We start from the raw sequence: 26,069 nt of genomic DNA, 5'->3' as shown, positions 1-26,069 counted from the left end.
TTGCCAAGCTGCTCACCCTTCCGCTTAAGAATACTGAGGACTCGATCCAAGATGTCCTGAACCCTGGCAGTCTGGAAGCAACATCCCATCCAAGAACCTTGGTCTTGTCCACAGAAGCTCCTTTCTGATCCCCTAACTAATAGATCCCAATCATCACAGCTCGCCACTTCTTACCCCTTTTCTCCTGAGTCACAGAGCCAGACTCAGTGCCAGAGATCCTCTGCTAGGTCACCCCCCCCCCCCCAAAGTATACAAAGTGATAATCTGTTTTTGAGGGGGACGAGCACAGGGGTACTCTGCACTGGCTGTTTAACCCATTCCTCCTTCCTGACTGTCACCCAGACATCTGTGTCTTGTTTGGGGGTAACTACCCCTCTATATGTCCTATCTATCTCCCCCTCATTCTCCCAAATTTGTTCTTGTCATTTTGTCAAAACTACTTTTAATGTTAGACATCGTTTTAATCTCACTTGAAACTTGTCTGCCCTTAGGATCTTCTGAGAGTCTCCACAGGTTGGAATCCCCTCACTTGCTGCTTTTTGGAACTCACTGCCTGTTTTCTTGGTGGTGCTGTCAACAGGTGATTAGATTCATTGAGTAACAAAGTGATACAGCATGAATACAGGCAAGTCAGCCCAAAGGGACAATGCCAACCATGTTGCCCACTTTCCAATCTCAATTTTTGTTGTATCCCTTCAGCCCCCTTGCCTCCATGTACCTATCCAAGTTGTCACATATGCAAATCCAGAACGTGCTGTCACTTACACTGTGGCTGACTAGTAAAACTGACTAAGTATTAGAATGAGTCACACCAATATGTACGACTTCAGAACATCAGATGATAACAACAGATGCTGGGAATGCTCAACAAATCATTATCTCTGTTTCAGACCCATCATTTTTGAAATACCTCATCCTTTTGTGATAGCAGCTTATTGTTTTTCTTCTGTAGTATGGTCTTACCTAAACATCCCACAGCCCTGCTATTAGCAATACACACTCAGTGACCATTTTAATAGGTACATATGCACACCTGCTTGTTAATGCAGCAAATTTCAGCCAAGCATATATCATCAACTGAATACATAAAAACATGCAGACATGGTCAAGAAGTTCAGTTGTTGTTCAGATCAAAAATCAGAATAGGGAAGCATGTGATCTTGACCATGGAATAATAGTTGGTGCCAGATGGGGTGGTTTGAGTATCGCAGAAACTGCTGATCACCTAAGATTTTCATACACAACAGTTGTGCATTTTTTTTGGTAATTTTTTTTATTGAAGTTCATCATCAAACTAACATTTCCATAAGATGTATTTCAGACATTGTACATATATATCATATATATATGATATATCATATATATATGATATATCAGATATATGGAGATATATATCACAAATCTTCACAAAATATTTATCTGAGGTATACACTTATAGAAAAGAGTAGAAAGAAAAAACAAGCAAAAGGAAAGAACTATGTACAAGTAGGGAGTGATCTTTTTTTTACAACAGATTCATTGATTTGTGAGAATAAAATCAGGCTTATGAGGCATTATGTAGTTAAACCATTTTTCCCAGTATGAATCAAATTGTTCCAGCTTATGATTAACAGATGCTGTTATCTTCTCCATTTTGTAAATGTCCATTGTAATTTCCATCCACGTATTTAAAGTCGGGCTCTCCTGTGATAACCATTTCCTAGTAAGAGTCTTTTTACTAGCCACCAACAATATATTCATTAAATATTTATCTCTTTTCAACTATTCTTGAGGTATATATCCAAAATATATGGTCTTACTCTCTAAGGGTATTTCACATTTAAAGATGTCTTGTAGGGCATTGTGTATCCCCGTCCAACAGTTTTTGATAACAGGGCAGTCCCAAAAAATATGATAATGATTTGCATTTTGATTTCCACAATCTCTCCAGCAAACAGGGAGGTTACTATCATAATGGGATTTCTGAGAACGGTTGTGCATTTCAAAGGAAAGGTCATCCAGTGAGTGGCAGTTCCGTGGGCAAAAATGCCTTGTTAATGACAGAGGTCAGAGGAGAATGGCCAGACTGGTACAAGCTGACAAGAAAATGACAGTAACATCAAAGAAACCACGTGTTACAACAGTGGTGAGCAGAGGAGCATCTCTGAACGCACAACACATTGAACCCCGAAGTGGATGGACTACAGCAGCAGAAGACCACAAATATACAGCCAGTGACCACTTTATTAGGTACTTATAGTCAGCCAATGAAAGCCAGGATAGGAGTCAGTTATTCCTATTCTACACTCTGCTGCCACTACCCCTCACACCTTACCTCTTGTAAATTCTGTGAGAATATCTGTCCTACCCTGTGTATTTCATCCTGAACATAATAAATGCCAGATAACTAGACGTGACAGACCATTCAGTTTGCAATTTGCACATTTCACTTTATGTTTCGATGTACGCGTGACAAATATAACTAATTTTTAACATGAAAAAGGATCTAGTGCTTTCCCGGCATATATGACAAATATACTCCCCCTGGGCTTCCAGCTGCGCACAGGTATCAATTTTAACTGACGTTTCAATGACAGACTCTGCCATCTTCATCAGGGATAATAGGCATGTCTAATCCAGTGATATATACACCCCTGTAATCTGTCCTTTCTGATTGGTTAGTCCTCATCCAATCAGGTTTCTGCTGTCCCACCTTGTTTACAATTGAATTCCAGTTCTTACTTAGAGCTACCATCCTGTAAATGCCAAAAAATTCCCTCCGAATGCAAAACAGCATGTATAGGCCAGAAGGGATACATGGTGGAAACCCCAAGAAGCACAGGAGGAGTATCCGTTCGAATTACCCAGAGAAATTGGCGGTGGCAGAACATTGCATTCACAATGGCCATAGGTTTGACTTCAATGGCACAAAACTATTGTGCGGTGCCAATGGCTTTTGTGACCACCTGGTGAAGGAAGCCATTGAAATAAAACTAGAGAAAGAAGAATTTTAACAAAGATGAAGGGTCTCACTCTAAGTAAGAATTAGAATTCGATTATAAACAAGGTGGAACAGAGGAAACCTGATTGGATGAGGACTAACCAATTTGGAGGGACAGGTGACGGGGGTATATATACCACCAGACTAGACATGCCTAGACATCATCCCTGATGAAGATGGCAGAGTTTATCATTGAAACGTTGGTTAAAATCGATACCTGTATTCAACTGGAAGCCCGAGAATGGTTTATTAATCTTTTGCATCTTCAATACAGATATGCGTAGCTTAATGTCCATGACATGTTCTGTGAAATCGGACGTTATGTGATTTGGACATTGTGCGAACACTGTATTAAATACTTAGCAAACCTATATGGAGTACTGTAGTGTACCTGTATTGACTAAATAGCCAAGAACTTACACTAAAACTGTATACTGTACACTATAATACATACATACACTATAATTTTTTATTTCTTTTTAAACTTTTTAATTTTTTCCACTTTTTAACAGAGAGATACGCTACTACACTCAAGAGACACGCGATACACGAGATTGGTTACATCCGCTACGTCATGTTCTCCGAGCGGAACTACGGACGTACATGCGATCGGATGTTGTCGGAATGGACGTTAAGCGGCGCACACCTGTATTGTAACATTCTTGAAAGATTTATGTGAGGTCCAGAAATCTTTAAATAGATGCATTTTGCTCCATTCTTGCCATGGTTGATTTTACAAGTTTATCAGTAACATGTTGCAGTTTGGATAAGAAAACATACAGTATTTGCATCAAATATCAAATTGTAAATCTAAAACTTTGATTCTATTTCTTCTCCTCGATGCTGCCTTACTTGTTGGATAGTTACAACAGCTTCTGCTTTTATTTTAGATTGCCAGCACCTGCAGAATTTTGCATAAGGGAGATGGAAATTAATGCAGGAGTATGCAGCGGTCATCATTAAGGACCCCCGTCACCCAAGTCATGCCTGTTCTCATTACCACCATCAGGAAGCATATATAAAATCCTGAAGGCACACACTCAGTGATTCAGGAACAGCTTATTCCCCTCTGCCAACGGATATCTGAATGGACATTGAACCCATGAACACTACCTCACTACTTTTAATTTCTATTTTTGCACTAATTATTTAATTTAACAATTTAAACTTCCAGCCAAGATGGCACCAGCAGACTACGATTCCTCAGGCAATGTCTTCCATATAATCCACAAAATGGTCTTTTTCACTTCTTGTATGCCTTCTCTTTATCTTAAATGTGTTTCTGGAACTGACAGAGCCTATGATTTACAGTTTGGAGATCAATTGTGTGATCTAGCACTCTGTTGTGTCCAAGAATATTCCAGGGGATGAATGCAGGTCCTGTGGTGAAGCGTAGAGACGGTGTGCGAGCTCATGATTGACTCCATTTTGCCGATTAAAGCATCCAACAATCACCAATTACAGCATCGAGGAAGATTCAAACATCGCGACGAATGCGGAAGGTGAGCAAGTGTTCAGCGCTGGCGATGACTTGCCTTTCGCCGTGCTGTGATGGATCTTTGCCAGATAAGGTGTCTGTGGGTGACAGCCTATTGCTCACTGTTGCTGGATGAAGTGTATGTTGGTGAAGGTCTATCAGTCGCTGGTGTGGATAAGATGGCTGTGTGTGAAGGCCTATCTCCCTTGCTGCTCTGTCTCTGCATTTGTGGTCTCCCTCTCCCTTGGGGAGGATCCACCTATTGCTGAAGTTCTGCGATTTAATGGATTTGGGTACTGGACTGGTCTCTTTTATGCTTTTTTGTCTTTTATGTTCTGTGTTTTCACCGGTAAGTTTTTGTGTGATTGGTAAGTTTTCCGTGTGCGAGGAGTTGGGTTTGGGGTATGATGTTCTTGCAGTTCACCCGTTTTGTTGTTTTTCTGCATGGGTGGATGAGGCAGTAGGTACTCTTATTGCTGTTGCCATTTAAATTTTGGGCAATCGAAAGCTTTATTTTGTGCGTGGGAGGCTGGGGTTTGATGTTCACGCATCACATTCGTTTTTCTCCATTGGGGTTGGGTTTCGACGCCCCTGTTGCCATTGTGATTTAAATTTCTTTGAATGACTTCCTTTGTTTTCTTTGTTTCGTGTCTGTCTGGAGATGGAAATCTCAGAGACAACAAATTTCACAACATATGCCTGTGATGTTAAACTAACTTAAGACTATTAACTGTACAAGACATAGAAAGTATTTTGGCAGTTGCATTTCAGCCTGACGTGGTAACTGCACTGCTCTTGACTGACTGAGCCTGCAATGAGTGGTGAACACAACCCAATCCTTCATAGGTTCATCACTTCTGTCTATCTGGTCCATCTTCACGTTGCTTCAGGAAGGCTAATTGTTTCAAGAACACCTGGTCGTTCATTTTTATCTCTTTTACCTTCTGGGAGAAGATATAGGAGCTTACACGTTGATTTTGGTTCTTTGCGGGAATGGGACTCGCTCTCAGGGCCTCATGACTGGCCGTTTATTGACATGCCAAGGATGCGGCCTAGGAGACTAGCGTGCCTTCAGGGTGCTGGACTTTCATGGCTTGGGAGGCGGGCAGATTTGAGGTTGGTGCCGCCGCAGAAAACTGGTGCGTCGTGGGAGATGGAAGATTGTAAGCAGCGAGCTGGCTGCTGCCTGAGTGCCCAGAGACCCGACATCTTTGGGCACAGAGCTCGGAAAATGCGATGCAACAGACTGTTGAGTTGATTTGTTATGTCTCCTCTCTTTTTCCCTCATTAGGGAGAGAAAGAGCCTGTGGTATGTTGAATTACTGGGTGAACAAGTACGTAGTCTTTGAGGTACTGCAAGTCTGTCTCTTTGTCGATTTGCTGCATGCTTGAGTGCTCAGTGGAGGGTGCTGATGCTTTTTTGCTGGTGGGGAAGGGGGGTTGTCACTTTGCTGTGTTGGAGGGGGAGCTGGGGGAGCTTTGGGGTTCTAACATTTAACTGTCATTCATTCTTTGGGGCACTCCTCTGTTTTCGCGGATGTTTGTAAAGATAAAGAATTTCAGCATGTATATTGAATACGTTTCTCTGACATTGGATTGAATCTATTGAACCTATTGAGCTTGAGAGCTTGGATAACCAAACAGCCAAGATGAGTGTGATCCAGTCAACTTGGGTGAGGTGCCAGTGCTAGCATAATCTCTGGAAGACTAAAAGCCCGTGTGGTGAAATATTTGTGTGGATTCACCATTTTCCTCGAAATTTTCACTGATCGATATTCATTGGAAACATGGAAATACTTGGTCTTGCACCTTATTGTCCGTCTGGATTGCACTTTCTCTAAAACTGTAACTCAGGTATATTCTGTATCTCGTTATTGCTTTTCCTTTGTACAACCTTAATATAATTAATATAATGTGATGAAATGATCTCAGAATGCAAGCAGAATCATGTTTATTATCACCGACATGTGTCATGAATTCTTTAGTTTGTTGCAACAATACAGTGTAACTAATGGTGTTCCACAGGGGTCGGTGTTGGGGCCTCTTCTTTTTACACTGTATATTGACGATTTAGATTATGGATTAAATGGTTTTGTGGCTAAGTTTGCGGATGACACCAAGATAGGTGGAGGAGCAGGAAGTGTTGAGGAAACAGAAAGGTTGCAGAGAGACTTGGTCAGTTTAGGAGAGTGGGCAAAGAAATGGCAGATGAGATACAATGTTGAGAAATGTATGGTTGTACATTTTGGAAGAAGAAACAATCGGGCAGATTATTATTTAGATGGGGAGAAAATTCAAAAATCGGAAGTGCAAAGGGACTTGGGGGTCCTAGTGCAGGATACCCTAAAGGTTAGCCACCAGGTTGGATCGGCAGTAGGGAAAGCGAATGCTATGTTGGCATTCATTTCAAGAGGAATGGTGTACAAGAGTAAGGAGTTGTTGATGAGGCTCTATGTGGCACTGGTGAGACCCCATTTAAAATATTGTGTGCAGTTTTGGGCCCCCTATCTTAGTAAAGATGTGCTGATGTTGGAGAGAGTTCAGAGGAGATTCACTAGGACGATTCCTGGAATGCAGGGACTAACATATGAGGAGCGTTTGTCGGCTCTTGGATTGTATTCATTAGAGTATAAAAGAATGAGAGGGGATCTGATAGAAACATTTCGAATGGTGAAAAGCATGGACAGAGTAGATGTGGAAAGGCTGTTTCCCTTGGTGGGTGAGTCCAGGACAAGAAGTCACAGTCTTAGAATTAGAGGGTACCCATTTAAAACAGAGATGAGGAGAAATTTTTTTAGCCAGAGGGTCGTGGATTTATGGAATTCATTGCCACATAGAGCTGTGGAGGCCCAATCATTGAGGATCTTTAAGGAGGAGATTGATAGGTATCTAATTAGTCAAGGTATCAAGGGACATAGGAAAAAAGCCGGAAACTGGAATTAGATGGAAGAGTAGTTTAGCTCACGGTGGAGTGGCGGAGCAGACTCGATGGGCCAAATGGCCTACTTCAGCTCCTTTGTCTTGTGATCTTGTGAGTAAGACACAAGAATCACTATAAGTCACAAAAATGAATAAATTGTGTGAAAGAGGAATAGAAGGAGGAAAAAGGGATCTGTAGGGAAGGCATGCAGGCATGTAGGACAAAACCTTTCACTGTACTTCAGTACATGAGGCAACAATAAACCAATCACCAATTACTTGAAGAGTGTCTTCATTAGAATTCAGATTTTTTTTACTGTTTGCTCCCCTTTAACATGTTCAATTTTGGCCTCAACAACCCAGATTTTGGGTGGTGTGGTGGAGTTATTTCTCTACCAAAGTAGGTGTATGGTGATCCTTCTCTCCACTAGCCTTGGGCAAAGTGTAGTACCTGCTTAGCACCTCCCTCCCCGATCAGGGTCACGTGAAGCCATGGGAGCAGGTTGCGGATGGTTGTATGAGCAGCTGGTGCACATCACAAGTCCTGGTTATGTGACCACTGATGCCAGGCAGACAATTTCTGAAGAGTATTGATAATGGCTGGGGTAAAGACACTGCCCAGAAGAAGGCAATGGCAAACCACTTCTGCAGAAAAATTTGTCAAGAACAATCATGGTCATGGAAAGACCAGGATCACCCACATCATACAACACGGCACATAATGAATGAATGAACCCCAATTTTAATTGTTGCCTTCAGGTATCAGAGTATTAGGATTTGTAATTCCCTTTCAAAATCTCTTTACTTCTTTACAGCTATTTTCCTGCCATAAGCTCTTTAAAGACTAAATGTTTGTCCAAGCATTAGGACATCAGCCATGTATCCTTGTGTTAATTTTATTTGCTTAAATAAGCACATTTGTTAGTGATTACTGTGAATTTTTGCTATATTAAAGGTGCCGATCCGTATATGTCAAAGTTAGCGTTTAAAGTTCAAGAGCTTCTGTTTAAATATTATCTAACTGAGGCACAGATTACTGAGGACCAGATAATACCACAGTCTCACAACTTCCACGACCTAGGTTCAATCCTGTTGTCTGTGTGGATCTTGCACATTCTCCAGGATTTCAACCCAAAACATTTGCAGCAGTTACTTTCCCACCAAAGATCCTGTTAGACAGATTGGGCTGTCTTGATTCTGATTCTGATTCTGAAATAAGTGGGGAAAATTGGATTGACACAACTGCATGAGAGTCAACAGGGCAAATGGCCTCCTTTGTGATTGTTGGAAAAGGAACATAAATACTCCAGGTATACAATTTAATCAGTGTGGCCATAATGATAATCCTTTGTAGATACCATGGTCAGTTATGAAAAATTCTGTCTTAAATGTTCAGCATTTCCAGTAATTCTGATTTATTTCAGAAGTGAATTGTTAACTCTGTCTTGACTTAATAAGAAGTTCCCACTGATTACTCCTTTGATTTTTGATTTTTACAGTACTTTTGCTTTGATGGAGGTTTCCAGGCATTGGTTGACTGCATTGTCAATCATCAGTATCGTGTAGCCTCCTATGGGTGACGTGCGGCAAATGGGGAGATGGCGGCTGGAGGCTAGACCTATACTTGTGACGTAACTAGGACAAGGGACGCGTAGGAAGCTCGGTAGCGGGTCGACGGGCTTCCGCAATGACCAATGGTTATTCAGAATTGAGCGATGGAGGCGGGACTATGGGAAGTTCAGGCCAATGACGGTGAGTAGTGCCCGTTGGGCGGGACTAGGTCATTGCCAGGCGGAGAGGAGCTGTTTGGTGGCGTCTGGGCTCAGAGGTGAGGAAAGTGCTGGAATGTGAGGGGAGATGGGGAAATGAAAGGGTGGGAGCGGGTGGTGTCTGTATGGAGGACAAATGGATGTAGTCGGAGTGCGGGCGCTGGCCTGCGGTTTTCAGGAGTAGGAAGCGCCGGTATTACAACACCCCGTCAGCTGCCGGCCGGCCTTTCCCTTCCTGCAGCCGCCGGCCAGTACCTTTCTCTCTTCACTCTTCACCTTCCCTCAATAATCAACTCCTACCCCTGGCACTCACACCAATTACCCTATCCTCTGTCAGTCACCCTCTCCACACACCCCCGCCCCCCACCGATCGGCCATCCACTCCTTCCAACCCCCGATCAGTCACCCACTCCCCGATCGGTCACCCCTCCCTCTTGATCAGTCACCCTTCCACCCACTTCCCTTCCCCCGTTAGTCATCCCTTCCCCTCCTTCGTCAGTCACTCCCTGCCTGCCCTTCCACGTCAGTCACCCTTTCCAGTCCCCGTCTGTCATCTCCTTCCCACCCCCGTTAGTCATCCCCTTCCCCTCTCCATCAGTCACCTCCCTTCCCCTCTCCCTCTGATCGGTCACCCCCTTCCCACCCCTTTTAGTTAACCCCTTCCCCCAATCAGTCACCCCCTTCCCCTCCTGTCAGAAATCCCCTTTCCCTCGTCAGTCAGCCTTCCCCTTTCCTCCGGTCAGTCAGCCTCCCCTCCCCATCAGCCACCCCTTCCGTGTCAGTCACTGCCTTCCCCCCTCCGCTACCCCCTTAGTCACTCCTCCCCTGTCAGTCACACTTTCCCCTCCACCATCAGTCACCCCTTTCACCCAATCAGACACCTGCTTCCCCTTGCCAGTCAGCCACTCCCTTCCCCTTCAGTCACCTCTTTCCCTCCCAGATAGTCCCTCTTCTGGCCCCTGTTGGTCACCCTCTTCCCACCCCCATCATTCGCCTCTTTAAACCCCATAAGTTGCCCCTTCCCACCCTGCCAGTCACCCTCTTCCCCTCCGTCAGTTACCCCCTCCCCCTGATGTTGCCTCCATCCTACACACCTTCATCCCCTGTCCAGTTGTCCCTCCACCCTCAATCATCCCCATCCGTCATCCTGTGTTCCTGCATTAAGCATCCCCCTCTTCCTCTCATCACCCCACTTCCCCTTCCCTTCCTTATTTCTGCAGTCAGCATCCTTTGCTTCCCAGCACCTGAGAAGGCAAAAAAGTCTCCATTTCAGTGCTGAAGGAAGTTAAGGCCACAGTCTCAATGTTCATTACTGTTTGCTATGGCATTCCTGGCTATTTGAAGCAATAATTGAATTACCATTGGAAGCCTGCTGTATTTTACATTCGACCCATCCTATTTCTGGAGAGTCAAGCACAGAACTGGAAGTTGCCAACCTGCAGTGGTTCATTGCATTCACCAGCCTCTGATGTAATTCTGAGTGATAAATGGAGCATGGGGTAGATAATGTCCCTCAGTGATCAAACTGGTCTCTCTCTTCCGTCCATCTGTTGCTGGAATTCTACTTGTACGTTAAACAGATGAGAAAGATGCTTTTTCTCAGTGATTACACTGGCTGTAGTACTTAGACTGTGAGGATTCAGTTGACTTTAATTAAAGCTGCTCCTTAGTTTTTGATTGAGTACACAGCCTTTGAGAAAGTTGTACCAATGAGGAAAATATCACTGTTCCTACTTAAAAGTCAACTTGTGGGGATGTTTCTTTTTACTTGCTTTCAATACTTTCGAGGTTCCTGTGTGAAATAACTTTACTAAAAGTGTTACAAATATCTACTATATTTAGATGTATGTTATTAAACTAAAACTCTGTGAAATAGTTTTAAGGGTCCATCATATCAGCTATTCTATTGCCTTTTGGATATTACATCAATAGGGGAATTTTATATTTGTCTTCTGTTGTAACAGGGTAAACCACATTCTACATTCAAACAAATATGCATAACAAAATGGACTATGTAGGTGTCCTGACGAAGGGTCTCGGCCCGAAACGTCGACAGCGCTTCTCCCTATAGATGCTGCCTAGCCTGCTGTATTCTACCAGCATTTTGTGTGTGTTGTTGTTTGAATTTTCAGCATCTGCAGATTTCCTCGTGTTTGCTATGTAGGTGTCTGCAGTTTGGTGATAACTTTTTGGTTTAAATATTTTTCTTATGGAATGGAATCCAAGATACTGGATTTCGGATGTTTTATATAAGCAGAAACCTTTTCACAAGACTGTGGATCAATTAACTTTTATTTCACTGAAAATGTTTCTTTTAATTTTGAACTGTTTCCATAATCACTCCCTTTGATAGATAAGCTGAAAAAAGATCCAGTGCTTTTCTGGTATATATGATGAATAAACTCTTCTCGGGCTTCCTGTCGGGTACAGGTATTGACTATAACCAACATTTCGTTGATAAACTCTGCCATTTTCATCAGGGATGATGCCTGGCCATGTCTAGTCTGGTGGTATTTATACACTCAAGATCTGTTCCCCTCGATTGGTTAGTCCTCATCCAGTCAGGTTTCTGCTCTCCCACCTTGTTTAAAATCAAATTCCAGTTCCTACTTGGATCGAGACCTTCGTCTTTGTTAAAATTCTTTTCCTCTAATTTTAATTGAGTAGTTTCCTTTACCAGGCAGTCCCAAAAACGCCACAGAAGGCAGCGACCGACAGAGAAATTGGCGGTAACAGAAGATTGCATTCGCAATAACGATAGGATTGATATCAATGGCACAAAACCCTTCAGCCCAAAACGTCGACTGTACTTTTTTTCCATAGATGCTGCTTGACCTGCTGAGTATCTCCAGCATTTTGTGTGTGGATGAGGACTAACCAATTTGAAGGATGGACTACGCAGGTATAAATACGGACTAGTCATGCCCAGGCATCATTCCTGATGAAGATGGTAGAGTTTGTCATCCAAGTGTTGTTAAAATCGATACTTGTACCCGGCTGGAAAACTGAGAAGAGTTTATTTGTAGTATATAAGCTTTTGGAAAAGGATTACACATGAATATGATCAACTTGTGTATCACATTTGTAATAAAATATTTGACTGTAATCTGGAATTCATTGGTGTGAATTTTATAATACCGTACTTGGTATAAAATTATGAACCTCATGGTATCAAGAAATTCATGCATTGTGTGCATGGCTTTGAATTCATGACACTCTGCAGTTCATTCTTAAGACTTAAGCACTGGTAACAAGGCCAGCATATATCACCTTTGCGGAGATGCCCTTGAGAGGTGATGATGAGATTTATTTTTGTTATTTTTGAATTCAGACTCTTTTGAATTGCCGGATAAAATTTTATTTTGTTGCTATATGCTGATGTAGATGCTATGCTCATAATTACAATTCTGCAGGCGATGATTTAACTGCAATTGTAGCTCAAACGGTTTCATCCGTCATGTAAATCCTTTTGTGTGCTGACCCGAAAACTGTTTTCACTGCATATTTTTCATTGTAGAACATCCACAATTAAAATGTTTACCACAAGAATGTTCAAATGAATTAAAAGCTAAGTGAATGGATTTACAAGTGTCCTTCAACCTGTTTATAGTCTTTAAATTGATTTTATTAATAAACAAAAATATTCTCGATTTAATAATGACTGAAATTAAGTGGAAGAAATTCTTCTGTTGTCTAATGGTTTGAACTGCAACAGTATTAAAAATTATTTAGTATTCATAATTGTCCTTGGGATCATTGCAGAATAATTTATTTACAACATTTTTTAACCAGTGATGGTGTTTTGTTTGTCAGTAACTTGCTGCTGTTTTGTACATTGTTGCTTGTGTGGTGTGTAAAAATGCCGAGCGTACTTAAACATATCTTGTTTTTTCATTAACTTAAATGCCGTGTGTCAGCTGGGTATGCATTTAAGATTGGGAATTTAATTTTTACTGGCAGGAATATCTTACAATCCTGCTTTAAATCCAGAGTATGTTGCAGTTTCTAGAGAGCAAAGAGAAAATATATCATCAGCCATCTTACTGTTTCCCATAATGTCTTTGAATCATCTGTCACTTTCCTTTGCCCTAAGTGCCTTGTATGTTCAGATTTCTGTTGTGCCATCCAGCCTGCTCCCTGGACAAGGCACCTACTGCAAATGGCATTTTTGCATGTGTAGGAGTTCACACTTTAATCTTCACATCTGAGAGCTATCCTTTAAGGTGGAGTGAGTTCTGAGAGGGAACTCAGTCTTGGGAGGTGCACCACTGAAGCTTTATCTCAGGACTACACAGCATATTTTGAAGATCACTGCTGTAAAATGCTTTAATCATAGATATCTAAAAACTATTAAAGGTATGATGTATTTGGTGTATAAGATAATGAGAGGCATTGATCATGTGGATAGTCAGAGGCTTTTTCCCAGGGCTGAAATGGCTATCACGAGTGGGCACAGTTTTAAGGTGCTTGGAAGTAGGTACAGAGAAGATGTCAGGGATAAGTTTTTTATGCAGAGTGGTGAGTGCATGGAATGGGCTGCCAGCGATGGTGGTGGAGGCAGATACGATAGGGTCTTTTAAGAGACTCCTGGATATGTAAATGGAGTTTAGAAAAATAGAGGGTTATGGGTAACCCTAGATAATTTCTAAAGTAAGTACATGTTCAGCACAGCATTGTGGGCCGAAGGGCTTGTATTGTGCTGTAGTTTTTATATGTTCTACGTTCTAAATGTATTTAATAAATTGACACTGTAAAAGTATTAAAAATCTAAGTCTTAGATGTGATATAAATAAACCATTTCCATTGATTAGGGATGTTGTCTTTGCTTTGTCCTTGGGCTCACTGGTGAGTTCAACAATTGAAGGGGTGATTGCATTGGACTTTTGTATTTGTTTGAGCGTGCACAGTCGATAGAAACAAACTAAACTGCTAATGGCTGAAGATAGCTGGCAAGCAGCTTGGTCCAGTCCACTAGCTTTATCTACTTTTTATGCCACAACAGATTTCCTATTGTCCAATGTGGTGTGAACTCTGCACTGAGTTTGATATTTCACTGTAGAGGAACATTTGTGAACCTTCGTCTCCAAACAGGAATTCCAAAGTGAATATTGTTCTAGTAATTGTTTTCAGTCTTACCAACAAATCTTTAGAGCAACACTTCTGGCCCATCGTCCTTTGTGAAGTATTTATGTTTAGTTTTAGAGTTCCATTTACATTTCCAAACAATATTTAATATTTTTGGAAGAATACTTGTTAGTTGATTTTGTAGCTGTTCAGTGTGTCCACCTTGGGTAGGTGCCAGTTTCTTGTTTTGAGGCCAATTAATTTAAAATTTGTAGCCTTTAGCCTTCTGTCTAGCCTGTGTTACATCCACAGTTTGATCTTTGGCTATTTCTCAGATTACAGGAGTGAAATTTCCAGTTGGTATTATCAAATGAAACCTGAAATTAGATACGAGTCTTGGAATTATTTGTAAATATCTATTGTTAGCAATGATTACATTATATTTCACTGCATTAATCTCTTCAAAGAGATTTGCATATGCTGACTAATGAATTTTATGTTGGTGTTGTAGGAGATTCTTGACCTCTATGAATTGTACACAGCATAATCGATATCCCACAGTGACTTTAGGACAGCAAATCAATTTTTTAGTCATTTAGTAAATATTATTAGGTGGAACATTTGGAGATGGAAAAATTTATGTGGCATTTTGATAAGGAAGTTGCTTTCTAGTTCAGAGTTGTAATTGATAACTAAGAACAATATGTAATGTGTGACATATGACTAAAGGACTTGCATTTCTATGTGTTGAATTGTGGAAAGAGCTTTTGAAGAAATATCTTTTAGTTTTAAATTTTACATTGGAAATTCTCTTGATGATTTTTTCTTCCCTTGCGCATTTGATTTCTTTTCCTAGTTTTTTTCCCCGAATTGATTCTGGAAGACCAGTATCCAGAAGATAGTCTTCTGGAGTACAGAAAAGCATATAAGCACCAGAGTTATTGGAAAAGTAAACTGTTTAGTAATTGGTTAGTTTCTATTTGAAAGGTTTCACTTAGTGTATGCAAAGTGATATGATCAGGCAACTTGGTCTGTTAAGTGATGAATCAAGCTTGAATGTACTATGTTCTAAACTGTATACTGTAAAGTGCAATGCAGCTTGCAATAATATTTGTGAGTGGTTTCTTGAAGTTGTTTGCTTGGAAGGAAAATTACTTTCTTGGGGATTTAAACCTTTATAGAGGCACTTGGGATATTTTGTCTAGCACTAATGCTCTACACTTCAGGAACAAAGCCAAAGTCTTATAAGAAGAGCTTGACGTTTACCAGAATGATACCACATATAATGAGTACTTATAAAAGCTGGAAGTATTGTTCGTAATGCACAGGATGGCAATAGGCGATTTTTAGAACTTGGTCAAGTTATGGAAGGTTTAAATTAGAGTGAACAAGGGAATCTTGTTTCCTTTCTCAGGATAATCAATGAAATCTGCACAAAGAATTAATTTTGAATAACTAGTTGTTGACTTGAAGCATCACTTATGTTTTTCTGTACAGATGATGCTGGTTAACCTGCTGAGTATTTCCAGCTTTTCAGTTTTAAATCAAAGACTTAATGCGTTTTTCCAAAACAACGAGGAGATTTTGCAAGTTATAATCTGGGATTCACTTCCTGAAAAATTGATACGAAATTGATAGCAATTTGCAGAAGGAAATTTAACATAAAATTGAAAAGAGGGAAAAAAGTGGGTTATGGGAGGAACAAGCAAGGTTGTGGAACTCTTTGAATAACTTAAGAAAGGAAAAGATTCCAATAGCTCAATGCCAATCTCCTCTACAATTTTATAATGTAGCCAAGGTAACTTTAAGAAGGGAAGTGCTTTATGAATTTGCCCCGATTGTCTGGTAAGAGAAATATTGACATGATCTCCATCTTTCTTTGCTTTGCTTTTGTTAAGAGTGCAGCTGTTGGAGCTAAGCTGTCTCTTGGGTAGCCTTAGTCTTCATGTCCCATATGTGTAATTTGGAAATCTCTGGTATAATTGCATTTAAGGTGTGGTTCACCAGAAGTATCTCAGTTTGAGATCCCCACAAGAATATTGCAAGTGGTGATCAACATTATAGCAAACTTCGCCACTGCAAAGAGCTCTTCAGGTCTCAATGCTTGTGAGAATACGAACACAATGCTGGAAGAACTCAGCAGGTCAGGCAGCATCCGTGAGAAAAGATTAGCCAACATTTTGGGCCGAGACCCTTCATCAGGAATCATTTTTGTATTTTTGTGTTTCAATGCTTGTGATTTCTTTCAATTGTTCTGATAAGCTTGATGCAGATCAATACATTTCTTGTTTATCCCAGTGTAAAAAAATATTGTTAATACTTTGGAAGCCTTTCAGTAAACATTTACTTGAGAAATATCTGGTATGGGCTTTTTGTTTTATAAGAAAAGGCTGGAAAAATAGGCTATGTGTTCAGAAGAGTGTGAGGTGATTTGAATGAAAGATTCAAGATCCTGAAGATTCTGATAGGATAGACGTAGAAAGTGTATTTCCATTTATGAGATAATCTAGAACTATGGTCATTGTTTTAAAAAAAAGCATTACCAATTTAAGGCATGTGTGAGGTGCAGTTTTCTCTGAGGGTCATGAGTCATTGGAACTTTTTTAAGGGTGATGGAAGCAGCTGTTGGATATTTTTTAGGCTGATGTAAAGGTTATAGCAGGTAAACGGGAAAGCAGTACTGAGAAACAAAGAGTTTAGCTACAATTGTTAGTGTTCAGTTACAAGCAAAACCTTCTTAACCTCCTAAGAAAGTAAAAGTGCTTGAGTGCCTTATTTGTAATTACATCTGTGCTGGGCTTAGACAGGTGGTCTGATAGGTTAATGCATAGAAATTTAAAGCTGCCAACTCGCTCTGTCACTGATCCTCCAATGTAGACTGGGGCATGTTCACCCTCCTCTCCTTTCTAAAATCAACAATCAGCTCTCTAGTTCTACTGACTGAGAGAGATGTTGTTGCTGCAGCACCATTCAACCAGGTACCCTATCTTGCTGACTCATCATCACCTGTGATTTGTCTAATAACTGTTATTGTCAGCGAATTTGTATATATCATTGTGAGTCATATGTGCACAGAGCAGAGCGGGGAACTAAGCATTGAGACTTGAGGTCCACTTGTCAGCGAGGAGGTGATGTTGTTACCAATTTTCACTGGTTGAGGTCTGCCAGTGAGGAAGTCGAGTATCCAGCTGAAGGGAGAGGAACAGAGACCCAGGCTTTGAAGCTTGATAATGTTGAGATAATTGTGTTGAGTGCCAAGGTGTAATTGATGAACAGCAGCCTTACGTATAATTTCTATTGTCCAGATGGTCCAGAGCAGAGTGAAGATCCCGTCAGGGATTCAACAAGTTAAAATGAACATCCAGGAGGACCAGAGCAGAGCCTCAGAAATCACATCAGAAAGAAGATCTCATCAGAGATTCATCAAGTTGCAATAAAGGGGGACCCAGTTCTGTGGATAGAAAAATAGCTGGAGGAATAGATTTTAAGATTGAGGGAAAGTTTATCAACCATGAAAGTTCTCACCTTAAGGCTGTAGGTTATTAAATTGACAAATAATCTGGAGGTAACAGTTGAGCTGACATTAATTAGATTAGAGCCTGGTATTTGATTTTAGCAACATTTGAGAATTAGAGTGGGTGAAGGGAGGTGGGTTTGGAGAGAGGTAGAAAGAAAACTGCTCACTAATATGAAAGACTGCAAGAAGATATCTACAGACTAGCAGGATGATTAGACTGTTGCTTGCCGCTAAATATGTGAAATAATACATTTAGGCTTTTAAAAATGGGGGAGTATAATCATCCTTGCATGGGAATTGTTTTTAATCTTGCTGAGTGGAGAATAAGGCCATAAAAGGTAATGTAGATAAGACCATTTATAAAAAGTCCAATAGAGTTGGGCTACATTTTTCTTATGGTAATATGGAATTGGGGGAAAAAAAGTATGTTTACATGTTAAGCCACATTTGGCTTTCGAACACTATTACAGTACTGTGCAAAAGTCTTAGGCACATATGGTGGCATGCAAAAGTTTGGGCACCCCGGTCAAAATTTCTGTGAATAGTTAAGTGTGTAGAAGATGAATTGATCTCCAAAAGTCATAAAGTTAAAGATGAAACATTCTTTTCAACATTTTAAGCAAGATTAGTGTGTTATTTTTGTTTTGTACAATTTTAGAGTGAAATAAAGGAAAGGAGCACCATGCAAAAGTTTGGGCACCCCAAGAGATTTGAGCTCACAGATAACTTTAACCAAGGTCTCAGACCTTAATTAGCCTGTTAGGGTTATGGCTTGTTCACAGTCATCATTAGGAAAGGCCAGGTGATGCAAATTTCAAAGCTTTATAAATACCCTGACTCCTCAAACCTTTTTGGTTATAAACTTTTTTTTATTGAGTTTTCAAATAATTGCAGAAATAAAAGAAAATATGAAAAAAATATATATACCCTTCCCCCCTCCCCCCTAACATCCCTATAGAAAAAAGAAAGAAAGAAAAAAAAGGAAAGAGTGCCTGGATATCGGAAGATCCCCACATGCTCCATGGAGTTCGTAATAACTTTAGTATATATATTTCTTTCCCCAAATAACCAATTATTTCATCTTCAGAGCACCTATATATTTAATCCTGTCTTTTGTAAATAAGGGCGCCAAATTTTCAGAAATGTTTCATATTTATCTCTTAAATTATAAGTAATTTTTTCAAATGGAATACAGCTATAAATTTCCTTCTTCCAACGATCTATACTTAAATATGTATCCGATTTCCAAGTAATTTCCAAAAAGGCTACTCCTCAAACCTTGTCCCAACAATCAGCCGCCATGGGCTCCTCGAAGCAGCTGCCAAGCACTCTGAAAGTTAAAATAAAATTATGCCCACGAAGCAGGAGAAGGCTATAAGAAGATAGCAAAGCGTTTTCAGGTAGCCATTTCCTCAGTTCGTAATGTAATTAAGAAACGGCAGTTAACAGGAACGGTGGAGGTCAAGTTGAGGTCTGGAAGATCAAGAAAACTTCCTGAGAGAACTGTTCGTTGGATTGCTAGAAAAGCAAATCAAAACCCCCGTTTGACTGAAAAAGACCTTCAGGAAGATTTAGCAGACTCTGGAGTGGTGGTGCACTGTTCTACTGTGTAGCGACACCTGCACAAATATGACCTTCATGGAAGAGTCATCAGAAGCAAACCTCTCCTGTGTTCTCACCACAAAATTCAGCGTCAGATATTTGCAAAGGAACATCTAAATAAGCCCTGATGCGTTTTGGAAACAAGTCCTGTGGACTGATGAAGTTAAAATTGAACTTTTTGGCCGCAATCAGCAGAGGTATGTTTGGAGAAAAAAGGGTGCAGAATTTCATGAAAAGAACACCTCTCCAACTGTTAAGCACGGGGATGGATCGATCATGCTTTGGGCTTGTGTTGCAGCCAGTGGCTTGGGGAACATTTCACTGGTAGAGGGAAGAATGAATTCAATTAAATACCAGCAAATTCTGGAAGCAAACATCACACTGTCTGTAAAAAAAACTGCTGAAGATGAAAAGAACGTGGCTTCTACAACAGGATAATGATCCTAAACACACCTCAAAATCCACAATGGACTACCTCAAGAGGCGCAAGCTGAAGGTTTTGCCATGGCCCTCATAGTCCCCTGACCTAAACATCATCAAAAATCTGCGGATAGACCTCAAAAGAGCAGTGCATGCAAGACGGTGCAAGATTCTCACAGAACTAGAAGCCTTTTGCAAGGAAGAATGGGCGAAAATCCCCTGAACAGGAATTGAAAGACTCTTAGCTGGCTGCAGAAAGTGTTGACAAGCTGTGATACTTGCCAAAGGAGGTGTTACTAAGTACTGACTATGCTGTGTGCTCAAACTTCTGCTTTTGGCCGTTTTCCTTTTTCCTTTTGAAATTGTAAAAGATGGAAATAAAAAAGTAATCTTGCTTAACATATTAAAGAAATGTGTCAGAAACATGCTGAGGATGTTCTACGAGTCTGTGGTAGCCAGTGCTGTCTTGTTTGCTGTTGTGTGCTGGGGCAGCAGGCTGAGGGTAGCAGACACCAACAGAATCAACAAACTCATTCGTAAGGCCAGTGATGTTGTGGGGGTGGAACTGGACTCTTTGACAGTGGTGTCTGGAAAGAGGATGCTGTCCAAGTTGCATGCCATCTTGGACAATATCTCCCATCCACTCCATAATGTACTGGTTAGGCACAGGAGTACATTCAGCCAGAGACTCATTCCACCGAGATGCAACACTGAGCGTCATAGGAAGTCATTCCTGCCTGTGGCCATCAAACTTTACAGCTCCTCCTTCGGAGTGTCAGACAGTCTGAGTCAATAGGCTGATCCTGGACTTATTTCCACTTGGCATAATTTACTTATTATCATTTAATTATTTCTGGTTTTATTTTGCTATATTTCTACTCTATTCTTGGTTAGTGCAAATGTAACGAAACCCAATTTCCCTCGGGATCAATAAAGTATGTCTGTCTGTCTGTCTCTCTGTCATCTTTAACTTTATGCCTTTTGGAAAACAGGTCATCTTTTACTCACTTAGCTATTCATAGTAACAGAAATTTTGACCAGGGGTGCCCAAACTTCTGCAAGCCACTGTACATTGTTATTGTTTAACATTAACTTGCTAACTTCGAGATCCTAACTGGCTCTACATTTTGGAATTATATATATAGCTAGGTTGCCTAAGACCAGCACAATACTGTGTTTGTCAATGTGAAGCAGAGAGCAGGTTTGTAAATCTGTCAGGAGCAAAGGATGTTGGAAATAGTGAGGTTGAAGAAGGGTGTGGGACAGGTTGCAGAGAAGGAGTTTTGGGGCAAGTGCAAACATACCCAGCCTTGAGACACCAGGCACCTGCGCCCTTCCCATTGTCAGTCCACAATAGAGACCCATATCAGAATCAGGTTTATCATCACTCACATATGTTATGAGTCTTTTTTGCAGCAGCAGTACAGTGCAATACATAAAATTATCATAGTACTGTGTAAAAGTCTCAGGCACTCTAGCTATATATATGTGCCCAAGACTTTTGCACAGTGCTATATATAGTGCCCTGATGAAGAATTTTAGTCTGAGTCATTGACTGTTCATTCCCCTCTGTAGATGCTGCCCGACCTTCTGAGATCCTGCAGCATTTCATGTGTTGCTCTGGATTCCTGGTGCCTGTAGAGTCTCTTGTGTTTATTATCTGAATCTTCTTTCACGGCAGATTGTATCTTTGCTGCTCTATAGTACAAAGGTGATAAGACTTGTACAGCTTCCTCCTGAAGTTCTAAGAATTGCTGCTGTCAAGCTGCTATATAGCGTAACCTGTAAGTAGCAGTAAACCGTATCATGGATATATTTTAAAATCTGCTTTGCATAGGAATGGAGTCTTTCACAATACATCCTTGAGATTTGTTGTTGTGGCATGTTGATTTCTCTTTTTAAGAAGCTTTTTCAATTCTTCTAATTTGGAAATACATTTTTATTATTTTACAGTATCTTCTTAAAAACCTTCCTGACCTATCACTGTTACCATTATTAGTAAATGTTTCAGAATGTGGTCACCTTATGTACAGGCACGCCTGTGCCTAACGTCACCTTTTGAACATACAATTAATATATATGTGTAAGCTACCTTACATATTTATTGTGATTTTAAAATTATTATTGTGTTCCTTATCTTTTTGTGTTAGTTGTATGCTGCACTGGAGCGAGATTATTTCATTCTCCTTTACACTTGTGTACTGGAAATTACTTTAAACAGTTTTGGACCTTGAATAAACAAGAATGTACATCTGTTTATCTGATGCTGTTATAATGAGATGAGCATAAGCTCAGTATGCAGAAAGCGATTGTTAGTAGAATGGCATTGATGCAGACTCTGGGATCAATATTATCTGTTATTTAAATATAAACAGCTGGCATGTGGAAAGTAACACAGGAGAAGTTGCTAATAGAAACCAATAAATGAAGTTCAGATAAATAAAACATAATTCTTTTGTTGCTACACACACAAAATGCTGGAGGATCTCACAGAGGTCTTGGCCTGAAACGTTGACTGTTTATTCCCCTCCATGGATGCTGTCTGACGTGCTGCGTTCCTTTAGCATTTTTGTGTGTATTGTTCAAAATCACAAGCATCTGCTGAATCTCTTGTGTTTATCTTCTGTTGCTGGGAAAATCTTTGGAACTCGCAAGGTATTTCAGGAGTTAAATATATGTATTACTTAAAATAGGTGGTGGAGAACAGGAAGTGAAAGAGAGTTTTGTCTTCTTAGTATAAGCTATCATGAGAATGGAGTGGTTTATCTCCATAGCAATTGAACAGAAACTTTACCAACATTTAAGAGAAGTGGGTACATTTGGACGGATGGAGGGAAATGGCAGGAGAGTGGGATTAGAATAGGTACTTTGGTTGAAACTCTGCACAGCAGCCAATAGCAACATGGGTTTTCTTTCTGTATTGCAATTTTTGTTTTAAAAATTTGTATAACACTAGAGGTTTGACTTCTGTATTTTAGGTTGTTAATCCTATCTCTGGGTGAAATGTTTCAACAGTTGCTTCTAAGCATTAATGAAGAAGTATTAGCAAGCTACAAATTGGGTTAGGTTATGGCAAAAAACAATTCAGGCCATTATGCTTGTTTAGAAATTACTTTAAATGTTTTATTCTTAAAACAACCGTGACTATAAATAGAATATCCTGATGTAGTGCAGCATTAGCAATGATATTTGATCTGTACACCCTTTCAAAGCACAATATGCAAAGCCAGTGTTTCATGTCCAAAACCAAACAAGTATAGGATAAAATAAGATGAAGATGAGATAAAGCTTTATTTATCCCAAAGGAAGTTATTGTTGCTAGGTTGCTTAGTCAGAAATGCATACTTTAAAATACAAAATGTAAGCATTGAGGTATAAAAAAAAACCCCAACAAGGGCATTAAAAAGTAATAGTGCAAAATACAGATATGCAATGAAACTATATACCTGTATTTAAGGAGGAGGAGATGTAGAGTCTTATAGCCACAGGTAGAAAGGATCTCCTTGGTGTTCAGTGGTGCACCTTGGTGTAATGAAGTAGTAGAGATGATTGAATATTCATTTGAGAGTTTTTGTATATCCGGCAGGATTACAGCAAAGTTGTTGAAACAAAATTGATTGATGATTGACTATGTAGGTTCAGACCGGTTTCTCTGTTGGTGTACAGTTTAAGATGGTGAAGCCCAGCAACTACTTATCAGTGGCAAACAAATATTTTATTAATAACACTTTTTCTGGTAAACGATGTTAAGATACCAGCCCCCTCCTTTGTGAGAATCACAAGAGCCCTAGTGAAGGGGGGGGTCAATGACCCAAGAGAGAGAGAGAGACGTGCTGAATAGACACAGGAAATGGGAGAGAGAGAGACGTGCTGAATACCGCGTTCCACCGGGATGCAGAATAAAGCGACCTTGACTATTGTCTCATGAAGACCATGTGTAAAGCCCTCGGGCAAAGTGGGCTGGTTGAGAGAGAGATTGACACCTGCGATCCCGTGAGGAAGTATAAAGGAGGGTCTGGGGGGGAACGACCCCTCCAGACGCATCAAGGAGACACAATAGCGATCCCGTCGTAGCGGGAAGCCATTTTGAAGGAAGCCACGTGCGTTAGATTCCGAATCGGGAGTCTGTGGCTGGAATCACGGAAAATCGCTTTTAACTAACAACAGGAAAGCCGGCTCCCCTGATTCCACGGTTTTGCTTCGTAAGGACCCGGGCAAGTGTTCCTTTTCTCACCAATCTCTCTCCCTCTCTCCAACACGGGAAACCCAGCGGTTCCCAAAAGGCTGAAGCCTGCCGACTGTTGAATGACTGTTATATTTCCAAATGGACAAGATATTATCCCCTAGACAACGATAGAGCTTATTTCTGATTGATCATTACTATACCTGTGCTTTAGATTGAGTATTGATGACGTATGTTATCAAAATGTTTGTATTAACCTTCCTTTTGTGCCCCTTTATAAATAAAAACGTTTAAAAATGGTACCATCAGACTTCAGTAGACCTCTCTATCTTTGCTGGTAAGTGATCCAGTTACGGGATACGTAACAACGATCAACGAAAACAGTGGAGGTGAGGCAGAGTCAAGGCGAGCGGATGGGAAGCAGAGTCAAGGCAGAGGCAGATGAGCCAGTTCAAGGTAGAGCTGAGCTGAGCGCAGGCGAGGCCTGTTCAAAGAAAGGCCCGAGGTTTGATAGCTCTAAGCACTCATCCGATTTGGAAAGGTCGAGTATGAGCTGAAATGTGGTGGCGAGGTCCAGGCCCAGAGCGTATCGTATCGACAGGGCTCGGGTCCTACAGCAAGGAACGACCTGATGTTTGGACAATTTAAAAGGCAGGGTGTAGGACCAGAGGCGAGGGTCAGGCCGATTCTGCTCGCTGCTCTGCGACGTTTACACAGCTCTCTGCTGAACTGAGGCTGTGGCTTGCTCTGGCTGCAGTGATGCTGAGTTTCGTGTCTGTCGACTCTCTTCCATTCTGAATGCTATTTGCTTATTTTTATTGTTTGCACTATTTGTTTTTTCTCTCTCTTTACACATTGGATGTTTGACAATCTTTTTTAATGGATTCTTTTCGGTTCCTTTGTTTTGTGGCTGCTCGTAAGGAGACAAATCTCAAGGTTGTATAATGTATGCATACTTTGATAGTAAATGTACTTTGAACTTTTAAAAAAAATTATTGAATACTCTTTCAAATGAGAAGTTATATTTCACTTAATATACGTTTCCTCTTCTTACACTCAAAGAGAAGTGGGCAATTTTCAGAAGAAACTGATGTTTGCTTGGTGTAAAGTTTATATTGTTTATACATCTTTAGGAAGTGGTGTCTGAGAAAGGCAGTGTCCATTATTCAGGACCTCCAGCACCCTGGGCATGCCCTTTTCTCACTGTTACCATCTGGTAGGAGATACAGAAGCCTGAAGGCACACACTCAGTGATTCAGGAACAGCTTCTTCCCCTCTGCCAACTGATTACTAAATTGACATTGAAGCTTTGGACACTACCTCACTTTTTTTAATATACAGTATTTCTGTTTTTGAACATTCTTTTAAATCTATTCAATATACACAATTGATTTACTTATTTATTGTTATGTTTTATCTTATTTTTTTTCTCTCTGCTAGATTATGTATTGCATTGAACTGCTGTTGCTAAGTTAACAAATTTCACGTCACATGCCAGTGATAATAAACCTTATTCTGATTCTACTTTATGTCTGGTCTAGATGTTTCAAGCACTTGTGAGATTCAAAATCGGTTAAAAATTCATTTTTCTTATTTTTAATCCACCTTTCACATGTGTTTCTAATTGCTCAACTACAGACTAAATCATAGTGTTGTTTTCAATATCTTACAGGGAATTTGGTTGTGTACAGACTTTGTCATGAATAGCATCATAGGGCACTACAGCGTAAAAATAGTCTCTCCTGCTTAAGATGGTGCCAAGCTGTGATGTCAGTCAAGGTCATGGTTCAGACTTCTTTGCTCTTTAGGTTTGTAGGGCTGGCTTTGGGGACAGTACGGAGACTTAGGGGTCAGTTTACGGTTTCGGATCAGAGAGCACAGAGAGTTGTAGGTCGGGGGCAGTAAATGCAGAGTTAGGGGCAAGAACTGGATTTTGGAATGTTACAGGGTTGAAAAGCAGTGATTTCTAGGGATTGGTTGGCCGGCACTGAGTATGAAGACCAGTGATCCCTGTAGTCAAGGACTGGGGTCAGGGGGCCCCGAGGACAAGGGATGGTAATCTCTGAGGTTGGCAAGACCCAGGGTAGGAGGTCTGTGCATGCACTGGAGAGTAGGAAAGGGTTTGGTTTGTTGTTATT

General features: G+C 40.6%; 1 protein-coding gene across 1 annotated transcript in view; it reads left to right on the top strand.

Annotated features, from left to right (window-relative positions):
• Positions 1 to 9,103: 9,103 nt before the first annotated feature.
• LOC140718944 (monoacylglycerol lipase ABHD2-like) overlaps positions 9,104 to 26,069 on the top strand; it is a 91,023-nt gene continuing 74,057 nt past the window's right edge. The window contains exon 1 of the mRNA XM_073033247.1: positions 9,104 to 9,204. The gene's annotated coding sequence lies outside the window, so the exon portion shown is untranslated. The remainder of the gene's footprint in view (positions 9,205 to 26,069) is intronic.

Source organism: Hemitrygon akajei, chromosome 30, assembly GCF_048418815.1.
Source record: "Hemitrygon akajei chromosome 30, sHemAka1.3, whole genome shotgun sequence".
NCBI lineage: Eukaryota > Metazoa > Chordata > Chondrichthyes > Myliobatiformes > Dasyatidae > Hemitrygon > Hemitrygon akajei.
The sequence above is the reverse complement of the archived record's forward strand: the minus strand, read 5'-3'. Positions and strand labels throughout refer to the sequence as shown.